The sequence below is a fragment of the Trichosurus vulpecula genome, chromosome 2 (genome assembly GCF_011100635.1).
Source record: "Trichosurus vulpecula isolate mTriVul1 chromosome 2, mTriVul1.pri, whole genome shotgun sequence".
NCBI classification, from domain to species: domain Eukaryota; kingdom Metazoa; phylum Chordata; class Mammalia; order Diprotodontia; family Phalangeridae; genus Trichosurus; species Trichosurus vulpecula.
In genome coordinates, this window is record NC_050574.1 from 12,299,340 (window position 1) to 12,310,441 (window position 11,102).

Consider the following 11,102-nt stretch of genomic DNA (forward strand, 5'->3'; position numbering starts at 1 on the left):
AAACTTGTTAGGAAATACATCCAATTAGCCATGCTGCCAAGAGTTAATTTCTTTTTTGTACTGAACTTTCTGATCATCGGACTAGATTTCCTTCTTTCTCTAGCTTTCGATGACTTTTTAAGCGGAGGCACTGTTCCCAGGGACAAATGGAGACAGGTTGATTGTGCTGCCTGTTGCCTTGGTTCATTGGCCAGTCATTGGCTGACTTATCTGGAGTAAGCAAGGTGAATATCCTTTATTTCAGGGCTGTCCAAAGTACAGCCGTATGCGGCCCGCAGTGCGATTTTATGCAGCCCACCTGTGGGTTTTAATTTTCACAAGTGAAAAAATAAAATAATAATTTGCATGGAATGTGTATTAGATTTTTTAATTCCATCAATAATAAATAATCTCGTTGATGTTGATTTTCTTTGGTGGTTTTAAGCAGTATTACAGACAGAACATATGGCACAGAATTTTCAATCGATCTGTGGGATGCGTTCAGTCTGTACGATGCAGACTAATCAGTATGCACCCACCTTTATACCATTGGATTATCACTTGGTTGTTTTGTGTTTGCTTTCACACTTGGCACCTTTGCTTGTTGTATTGATGACACGTGTTCCCCTACTTTCTATTAGTGTACTGTATTTTTTATTCTGGGTAGGCCCTCAAAAAATTATTTTATTTTAATGCGGCCCTAAGATAACCTAAGATTGGACAGCCCTGCTTTATTTGATAAGTGGATTCTAATGGGAGCCATGTGATCCAGTTAGCAGGAAAATCAAAGAGGAGGAAATCATCCCCCAATAACCAAATCTGAAGAGATAACTATAGGCGTGTTGGAATGGAATTCTGGCCACTCTCAATCCCACCACCTACCTCAACCATCATTTCTGGTAGCTAGAGGTCTTTAAAAGTCTACTGACCAATTGCCCTCTGACTGTTTTCCTTTATACAAGAAACACTCTGTGCTAGCCTTCAAACTTTGGTAACATGTATATATGGTCTATTACAGCTCCTGAATCCCTTCCTTCTGTCCAGTGCCGACCTAGAGGCCTCCTAGGCCTTAGAGAGACAGCATGACAAGATGGTAGATGGCTATCCTTGGAGTCGAGTCCTGTCTCTCCACTTCCTGGTTTTGTGGCTCTGGACAAAACACTCAACCTCTCAGTGCCCTCAGGCAGTTTTCTTAAGCTTACAAACGAAGGACAAGGGGCCCATCTGTACTGGCTGGGGGAGATTCCATATCAGGAATCGCTCCCCGTGCTGAAATCACAGTTTTGGAGAAAAGCAAAATAAGTTTTGTAAAAATCCATTATTTTCATGTGTTTCACACCCACATCATTGGCCTTTCCTCCATCGCTATCCATGCTAATGTATCAGGAGGGCAGAGTTTATAATCTCAAAGAAGATCATAAACATGTCTGAAAGGTTCGGAATCGCCGGATAGAAGAAACTCTCAAAGTAGAAGGCAGAATTATCAAAACATTTATTTAGGCTCCACAGTAACCAACCCATGAACCAGAAGCCCCATTTTGATATGTTGGTCATAATCTTCCAGGCCCAATAGGTACGCCTTGAAAGAGTAACCAGGAGGCTACAGAGAAACATGATTGCGTAAAGCAAAATCATGTTTCCCCCTTGATGGTAATAAGATTACCCACTGGACTGAAGTCTTTGTTCAGCTTCCTCCCGTAGATCAGCTCTGCTGCTGGCAGCTCCTGCCTCAGCTGTGTCTGTTTCTGAAACTGAAGCTGCAACTGAAACTGACGATGTAACGGTCGTAACTGCCTCTGTAACGGTCGTTGTAACTGCCTCTGGCTCCAACCGGAAAAGGAAAGAGAGGAAGAATCTTCAAGCTGTCCTCTCCCCTCTTATAGGGTTTCTGACATCATCAAGCTCCGCCCAAATGACCAGGGCCGATTGGTTCCTGAGTTGGCTCCTCCCCCTAGGGTAGACCAGGTTCTGGAGCTAACACCTCCCCTCAGCCAGCCCCATGACTCCCCACACAGGAAGCCGTCTGCCTCCCGGCATGCTCCCCGGGCCTCCTGCCCCGGAAGAGCAAGCCACAGTGTCCAGAGGCTCAATGAGGCAAGCTGAGCCATTCAAAGAAAACAAAAGCCATTATGGCTACATTCCACCCCTTGTTATAGGATACATAATCTAATCAGCCATGTATCCTAGAACATACATTGTGATTCAATTACAAAGGAAACTAAAACATATCATTCATTATAAAGCAAAACATATCATTTGGTGACATTCCTAAACATTGGTTTAACGATTCAAATGCGATCCACCCCTAGGTCCCAGCAAGATAATCTCTTCAATCAATCATCCCCAAAATAATTATTAATAATTCAAATGTCCACCCCTAAATCCTTGTATCCATTACATAGGATCAATAATATCATAACAATAAAACAACACAGCAAGGATAACACAAAATAAGTAAACAGAACACTATCATCATTTCCACCCCCCTTGAACGATTGGGGCTCAAAATCTTGGGGTGAGGGGTGAAGGTCTCATTTTCCATAGCTTCTTCATGCTGAAATTGGATGTAGAGATGGCCCTGCCCCCAAAAAGTCCCATTCCAGAGGTCATTTCTTTAACGAGCTGGCAGGAATTCCAAGAATGCTACATGCTTAGGCAGTCACCGGAAAGTGCAGGGTGCTTAAGCCTGAAGGAAACAAAACTAGCAACAAGGTTAGCCAAAACAAAGGACAAAAAGAATAGACAAGTATGGACTATAATTCTTCAAATAAAATCATCTCAAGTTTGGTTGAGATTTTAGTTATGCAAAGATCCAACATCAGAGCCAAACTCAGGTGGGAAATGTTTCTTTTCAAAAGGAACATAATGAGGAAGCCAAGAGGATCCCACCCTAGATATAGACTAAGATTGTCCTCCCAGCCTTTCTCCAGATGTACAAGTTTTCATCCGTTAATCACACAAGGTCACCTTCAGTCTGAGTGGCTTGTAGGCTTGCAGGAGCAGTTCTGATTTCCCTATCTCTCCTGTTATCAAGGCCTTTATCTCTGTACATTCTATATAATTCATTAGTTGGAATTCCATCTATCATTTCAAAACCTACCCCTGCTCTCAATAAAGTAGTAAACATTTCTTTCCTTGTTACTCTCCTTTGGCGCCAAGTTTGCTGGTTATTCACTCTTCTCTCTCGAGGAGATCTATCCCTTCCCCAGTCACCTAAGTCATATAACTGTAAAATCTTATTTATCACTGTTGTAAGACGGCTCCCTACTTCTCCAAGCAATAAATTCAAAATTAGTTGTTTATAAGCAGGGGGAGCTGTCCTAATTATTAAATTCCTATGAGACAGTCCCATTGGATCATTGTAATATTTGTCTGCAGTTCCTATCATAATGGCAGTCTTCATTACCTCCTCCTTTAGTCTCATGATACAATCTCTAAGTGAATACCAGGGTCTGTGCTCAGTGGGCCACATAGAATCAGTATCATATCTCTTATTGCATCCCACAGCGGCTAATGCCAACAGAGTAGTCCTGCTATCACCATCTCCTTGCTGATGATGTTCCCTAAAAGCTTGTTGAACTAGAGGATCATGGCTGATACCTATGAATCTCATGCAGTCTGTCCCATCTACTGATATTCCACCGGCCCCTTGATCACTGAGTCTTACCATCCAAGATATCAATGGTTCTCCTATTCTTTGGCTGAATCTACTCAAAATATCTGTGACCTCTTGCGGTGAGAAATCTTCCTGAATTTCCCTTGTAACTGAATCTTCACCTCGGGTTTCTGTCTTCCTCCTTTGTATGGGTCGAGCCCTTGTCTGATCATTTAACCATCTCCTATTCTCTGTGTGAGGCACATCCTGAACCCCAGTAGTGTTTTGTGCCTCAGCCGGCTCTTTCTGGGCTGGGTTGAAATGCACTCTGGGCTTTTTTGGTCTCCTGTTGCTCTTAGCCACATTAATAGAAAAGTTCTCATTTGAGTCAGTTTGGTCTTCTGCTATCTGAGATTTCCCTTCTTCCTGTGGGGTAGGAGTGCCCCCATGTCTTTCACTTAATCTCAATCTTTCGTATACTAGCCGGTAGGCTGATAACACTATCCAGCTTTGCCTAGATAGTGATGCCCCTGACTGAATCCCAACTTCTCGTAAACACTTTTCCAAATCCCTAGGATCTCCTCTCCGTAGCCTTGGTTCCCAGTTTTCACAGGGTCCAGCTTTTTTAGCCAATTCTTTTGCTAGGGAGGAATAAAATGGATCCTCCCATCCTGGGATATTTATCTCTTCCTCTGGAATTGTTCTGCTTCTAAATAGAGATCTTATACCTAGCGATCCTGTTCGTGACGCCAAATGTATCAGGAGGGCAGAGTTTATAATCTCAAAGAGGATCATAAACATGTCTGAAAGGTTCGGAATCGCCGGATAGAAGAAACTCTCAAAGTAGAAGGCAGAATTATCAAAACATTTATTTAGGCTCCACAGTAACCAACCCATGAACCAGAAGCCCCATTTTGATATGTTGGTCATAATCTTCCAGGCCCAATAGGTACGCCTTGAAAGAGTAACCAGGAGGCTACAGAGAAACATGATTGCGTAAAGCAAAATCATGTTTCCCCCTTGATGGTAATAAGATTACCCACTGGACTGAAGTCTTTGTTCAGCTTCCTCCCGTAGATCAGCTCTGCTGCTGGCAGCTCCTGCCTCAGCTGTGTCTGTTTCTGAAACTGAAGCTGCAACTGAAACTGACGATGTAACGGTCGTAACTGCCTCTGTAACGGTCGTTGTAACTGCCTCTGGCTCCAACCGGAAAAGGAAAGAGAGGAAGAATCTTCAAGCTGTCCTCTCCCCTCTTATAGGGTTTCTGACATCATCAAGCTCCGCCCAAATGACCAGGGCCGATTGGTTCCTGAGTTGGCTCCTCCCCCTAGGGTAGACCAGGTTCTGGAGCTAACACCTCCCCTCAGCCAGCCCCATGACTCCCCACACAGGAAGCCGTCTGCCTCCCGGCATGCTCCCCGGGCCTCCTGCCCCGGAAGAGCAAGCCACAGTGTCCAGAGGCTCAATGAGGCAAGCTGAGCCATTCAAAGAAAACAAAAGCCATTATGGCTACAGCTTCTCCATCCCTTCCCATTTTGCACCTAGCTGTGGTAAGTCCTATTCATTTCAGGCCCACCATGGTTGAGCTGAGCAAGATCCATGGGTGATGACTGAATCCTTATATGATTGTGAGGGTAGCAGAGAAAGCCCTGCATTTGGAGAGCTCAATAACACAGAGCATTGGAAGCCATTATCAACTCAAGGACAGACTAACAGAAGTTGAGGATGTTAGAGAAGGAAGGGCAGCTCTTTACCCCAGGTATCAGGGGAATGGAACTACCTATAGCAGCCACTTATTCCACAGGCCTGTTTTAGAAACATTGGGTTATGTCTTCAATGTCGGCTTTAGTTGTGCTGACGGCCCATCACTTCCATTTATGTTTTTTTTTTCCTGAATTTTCTCACATCACCTTATTTTCCCTTCCCAACCACTGGCTGAAACAGTCAAAGCGTATGTGATCATCCACCTTCTAACCTAAGCCCAGGCCCTTTTTTACCTATCAGAGAGGATTTCAATTTTTTAAAATGCCCAATATTTTCAAAGACTTATACTAGGCTCTGGCAGATACAGAAAACGTGGTTCTTTCCCTCACCAAGTTACATTCTAGTAGATGAGTGCAGTATATACACAAACTTGAATCAAACTAAGAATCATAGATCATAGAAAGTATGGGGATTTATTTTGCTTGACTGTTCATATTTGTTACCAGGGTTTGGTTTGGTTTGGTTTTTCTCTTAATTTTCACATTAAGGGAGAGATGGGAGAGAGAGAGAGGAAAAAATGCTTATTAATTTAAAAAAAAGACTGTCAAATCTTCAGGGATGACAGAGACCATCAAGTCAGACAAAATAAAAATCCCTTCCTGCAGGGAGATTGATATTAGGGACTGTTTTAGCGTAGTCTTTCTATCCCCAGTACCTACCACTCTGCTTTAAAAATAGTAGGCAGGTGGCATTTCATATTTATTTGGTTGAATGGAATTATGATGCGTTTGTGAAAGTGACAAATAGGATTTCTGGTTAGTAGGGTGAGGAAAAGGTTACTGAAAACCATTGAAAAAACCATTTTAACTGGAATTTAAAGTAGGAAGAAGGCCATTACTATATATCCTAATAAAAATCTAGAGATAATCTGAGCTTTACTCTATTGATGAGAAGGCAGCAAACCTTCCCCCTATGGGGCCTGTATTACTAGACTCTAGTTTGCTATAGGATGCTTTGTATGTTAGAAAATAATTTGCTAATTCATTACCTAGATTTTGTGCATGGGTATTCATCACCCACGTTAAATACTTACCTCTTAGGAGCAGTTAAGTGACACAGTGAGTAGAGCACCGGCCCTAGAGTCTCGAGGACCTGAGTTCAAATTCGGCCTCACACACTTGATACACTTACTAGCTATGTGACCTTGGGCAAGTAACTTAACCCCAACTGCCCTCCCCCCTCCAAAAAAATATTTACCTCTTCACTTTTTGGGGGGAGGGGCTTAAATTAGAAGGGATGTTTTTAGAGGTCAAATTTGTCTCTCATTTTTAGTTGCAACTGGAAAAGATGAGGGGAAAAGCTTGTTGGCATAATATGATGAAGACCCTGAAAAGACCTTAGTCTAAAAGGGCCAGGGTCTCCCAATGCATCTCTAGTTATCCTGATGAATATCTAGCTCTGGAGGAGAAAGTGGGACTGGTGACCTTGCACAGCACTCCCTCACTCAAATCAAAGTCAACTGCAAGTCATGTCATCATTTCCCTGATGTCATGGTCCTCTTCGAAAATGAAGGACAAACACAATAACAACCTGAAGATCTCAATGTGTGTCTGTATGTTTGTGGGTGCACATGTTTTACCAGGCCAAACCCCTCAGTTACAGTGTAGCTAAAACCTTACCTTGTGTTGTATGTCTATTTGCGTTTAAAAGATGCGTTCTTGCTCCTGGAAGGAATTTGAGGTTCCTAAAAGCACTATGCAATTTCCCAAAGGCAACTCAGCTTAACTCTCTCCTATTTCATTCTGGGCTAGATTGCTTTTGGGAAATTATCTGGGACTGTTAATGACCTTCCAGGCTTCTCCCTTCTTGTTTACAGTAATATAGTTATAGTGATGCTCCAAAGTATGCCACAGTCTGTGAGGAGCTAAAGATAGATTCAGATCATGCAAATGGTGGTGGAGCACTCCCTCGTGGGGCATGAATATTTCCAACAAGGGATCTTACGAAGAATTATACAGGGGAAAAATAGATGGGCTCTCACTGCTCTCACTCAGGATCAGGGTGGTGATCACTCATCTCTGCTTGTCCAGGCTTACTATATCACTTCCTTATCATCTCCAGGCCACATCCTCTGCTTTCTAGCCTCTATCTTAGACCAGAATTTGGGCTCCCATCCTTGTGATCCTACACACTGAATAGCAATCATATTAACACTACCATTCCTGGAAAGGACATGTACCCTTCGGCTCCAACCACAATTCCCTTTGACTTCCTTGTCCAGAACAGTCCTTCCTGGTGTCAACCTGAAAGTCTGGTTAAAAGAGGCAAACAGGCTAGGTGATCTATATTTATATTATTTATTCCCTTAAAGCTAGCAGAATACATACATGCATGGGGCCAGATGAAATCTGACTGCCTGAACAAAAGAATGAGAAGGCTTAAATACATTTTAGAACCAATCCAATTTAGGGTGGCTGTGTCACTCAAATTTATGATCTCCATATATGTTTAAACATAGTATGAGAAAGGAATTTTCTTAATTGAATTGGTGGTAAATACAACAAGATAAGAGAGTTGACAAAATATCGATTGAAATTATGATCCAGACTTTCCACCGGCTCTGCCATGTTCCAGGTACACAGGACTCGTGTGGCTCCTGCTTTGGGGCACGTTACTTCCTTTCCAGGGAAGCTCAGGAAAGAGCATTTGAGTGAGTTGCCAAAATGATGAACACAAAAGGAAAAAGGAGAGGGACACACTACGTGTTTTCTAGGCCCTTTCGAAAACATGGTGTTGTCCCTTTGGCTACATATATGCGAATATGCAAGAAAGGTGATGTTGCAGATCTCAAGGGTATAGGCCCAGTTCAGCAAGGAATGCTCCACAAATGTTACCACAGCAGGACTGGACGAGTCTATAATGTTACTCAACATGCTGTGGGCACTGTTGTAAACAAACAGGTTAAAGGCAAGACTCTAGCCACGAGAATTAATGGGCGTATTGAGCATATTAACCATTCTAAGAGCAGAGATGGCTTCCTGAAGTGTGTAAAGGAAAATGATCAGAAGAAGAAGGAAGCCAAAGAAAAAGACACTTGGGTTCAACTGAAACGCCAGCCTGCTCCACCCAGAGAAGCACGCTTTGTGAGAACCAGTGGCAAAGAACCTGAGCTGTTGGAACCAATCCCCTATGAATTCATGGCATAAATGACTGCTAAAAAACAATAAAAAATCTTGGATTATGAAAAGAAAAAAAAAGAAATCATGATCCAGGACATCTGTATTTTCTTTACCGTTAACATATCATAACATAGCATATGTCCATAAAATATCAAGAAAAAGTCCCATTATTCAAGATAGTGTCTCAGGTTAAGGGTCTCATCTTTAATGGCCATAGACAGAGGAAAGTGAGCCCCATCTAGCCTTGTTGACATAGGAAGAGGCATTCTCTGAGTTTACTCAGAGAACAAAGAAGCATTAGGTCCAGGCTTTTCTTCTGGTTGATTAGTTCAGACTCTGGCCCTTATTGAGGTTATTAAATTGATATTAAAAGATTATCACTGGCTACCTCTCCCTATATGTGTAAGCAGAGAATAATTCTTAATTCTTCCTGCATTCATTCATATTATCAAAGAAAAGCATGAACGTAAAAGGATGTGGGCCAGTCAAATAATGATGTGAGCCTGCCCATGTGCCCCACTGGTATCCTGAAATGTCCAGCCATGTAGAGGGAGATCTCCAGCACATTGAGTGAGACCTCTGTAAAGCGCTGACACTAAGAGATAGGGAGAAGCTGTGTGAGATGACATGGGACACATATAAATTGTGATCTGCAGTTTTAAAAGGGGTCCCTCATTAATACACATATAGTTGTTAATAAATGCTTGTTGACTTACTTAATGAGATTACAGCTCCAAATCTTTGGGTTTCAGGATCCTCACCTCCAAAAGGACGCGGTTGGGTTGGATGGTCCCTAACATTTGTGTTTTTGATCCTATGATTCCAGCAATAGTTACTTGTTCCCATGTTTAATGTTGCTTCTAATGAAACCTTTAATTCAAACTTTTAAACTGAGTCTAAGTAATCCATTTTAATACACAAATAATTTAATTATTAGACTAATAATCAATTATTATATTAATGGCTATTTAATCATTATTAGATCAATGGTTTCTAAATAATTTAATAATGCCTGAGTTAATGATTATATAATTATCATTAGATCAATGGTAAATAATGACATTAGTTATTAAATACTTATTAATAACCATAATGGATAACTATTCAAAAGTTCTGTGGGAAGTGACTTCTTTTTTCTTCTTCTTAAAAGTCCACATCTTCCCAGCGATTCTTACAAATATGACTGAGTAATATCCATTCTCATCTTAGAAGTTAAATTAGAAAAACTTCTGGGAGTTGGTTCTTGGGAGCAAAGCTCATTTGCTTCTAGATCTCTCTCTGTAGATAAGGAAGACAGATTTTATGGTGAAAAAGAAAGGAAAGGGAAACATTTATAATTGATTTGATATAGCTAAAAGACCAGGGTGTTTGTTTTATTGCTTAAAGTGTTTTCTTCTGTAAAGCTTTACTTATTTATTTTAGTAATCACACTATGATGAAAAAAAATAACAGTATTGCCTTTCCAATGAGACATATTGCTATAGCAAAACAGGAGCAAGATGTGACCACAATCATTGAAATTTCACCATAATACTGAAAACACTGAACATTTAGGACCTTTGTGAAGGAAATATTTATTACATTTATGGATTCACTTTGTTGGGGAATTTCCTATTGGTCAGATTTTTCACTTCTTTCTCAGATGAAAGCTCTTATAAATTATGTCCTTTCAGATTGTAGAGTATTTGACAAGTTTTCTTACTGGAAATATTAACATATACAAAGTATGCACATATATTTGTAAAAGTCTATGATATTAACACATTTTATGTTTGATTCTTCTCTCTCTCTCTCTCTCTCTCTCTTTCTCTCTCTGTGTCTTTCTGTCTCTCTGTCTGTCTCTCTCTCTCTCTCTGTCTCTCTGTCTCTCTCTCTCTCTCTCTCTGTCTCTCTCTCTCTCTCCCCATCTCTCCCCCCCCCTCTCTCTCCCTCTTCCTTTTGCATTCTTTTCTGTAGATGTCACTATAGATTTGTAGATGGAAAAGTAGATTACCCTTCTGAAAATACAGTTTCTCCATGTAAATGGAAAGAAGGTGGTGGTCCAATTTATTATGCCAGGACTGTCATATCAACACTAAGATTTTCAAACAATGTGCAGAATTAATTGTTTTATAGTTTTATTTACTGATCCTCATTGAATGGGCAAAAATGGAGAATGTGTCTTTTTTAACACTGTGATTATGTGGTAATTAACAAAAAGTCATTAGTCAGGAATTGCTCATTAAATTCACATTAATATGAAGAGTTCAGAATGTATCTTGTGAATACGTAATCCATGACAAAGGAATTAAAAAATTATTTGTTTCTGCCAGAGAAGCGTTGGTGTTTGGTGTGAAGGTAGTTCCTGGTTGGTTTCTGAGGTCTGCCCACTGTGATTTGGGTGTGCTCCATCCAAACTCACTATGTCATAGATTAGGTATGCTGTGCTCACCCCAGAGCCCTTAACTATATTCTTCAAAATGACCTCTGTACAGTGCTTTCAGTAATCGGGCAGTGGCCCAACATCCATTTGTTAGGCACATTGCCTGCTCTTGTCTTAAAAGATATCCAAAGTCATGGTTTATATTAGTGAGTGAGTTATCAATGTATAAACAATTGCAATATGGGCTTTGGGGACTTAACGTTCAACTTGCATATGTCTAAAC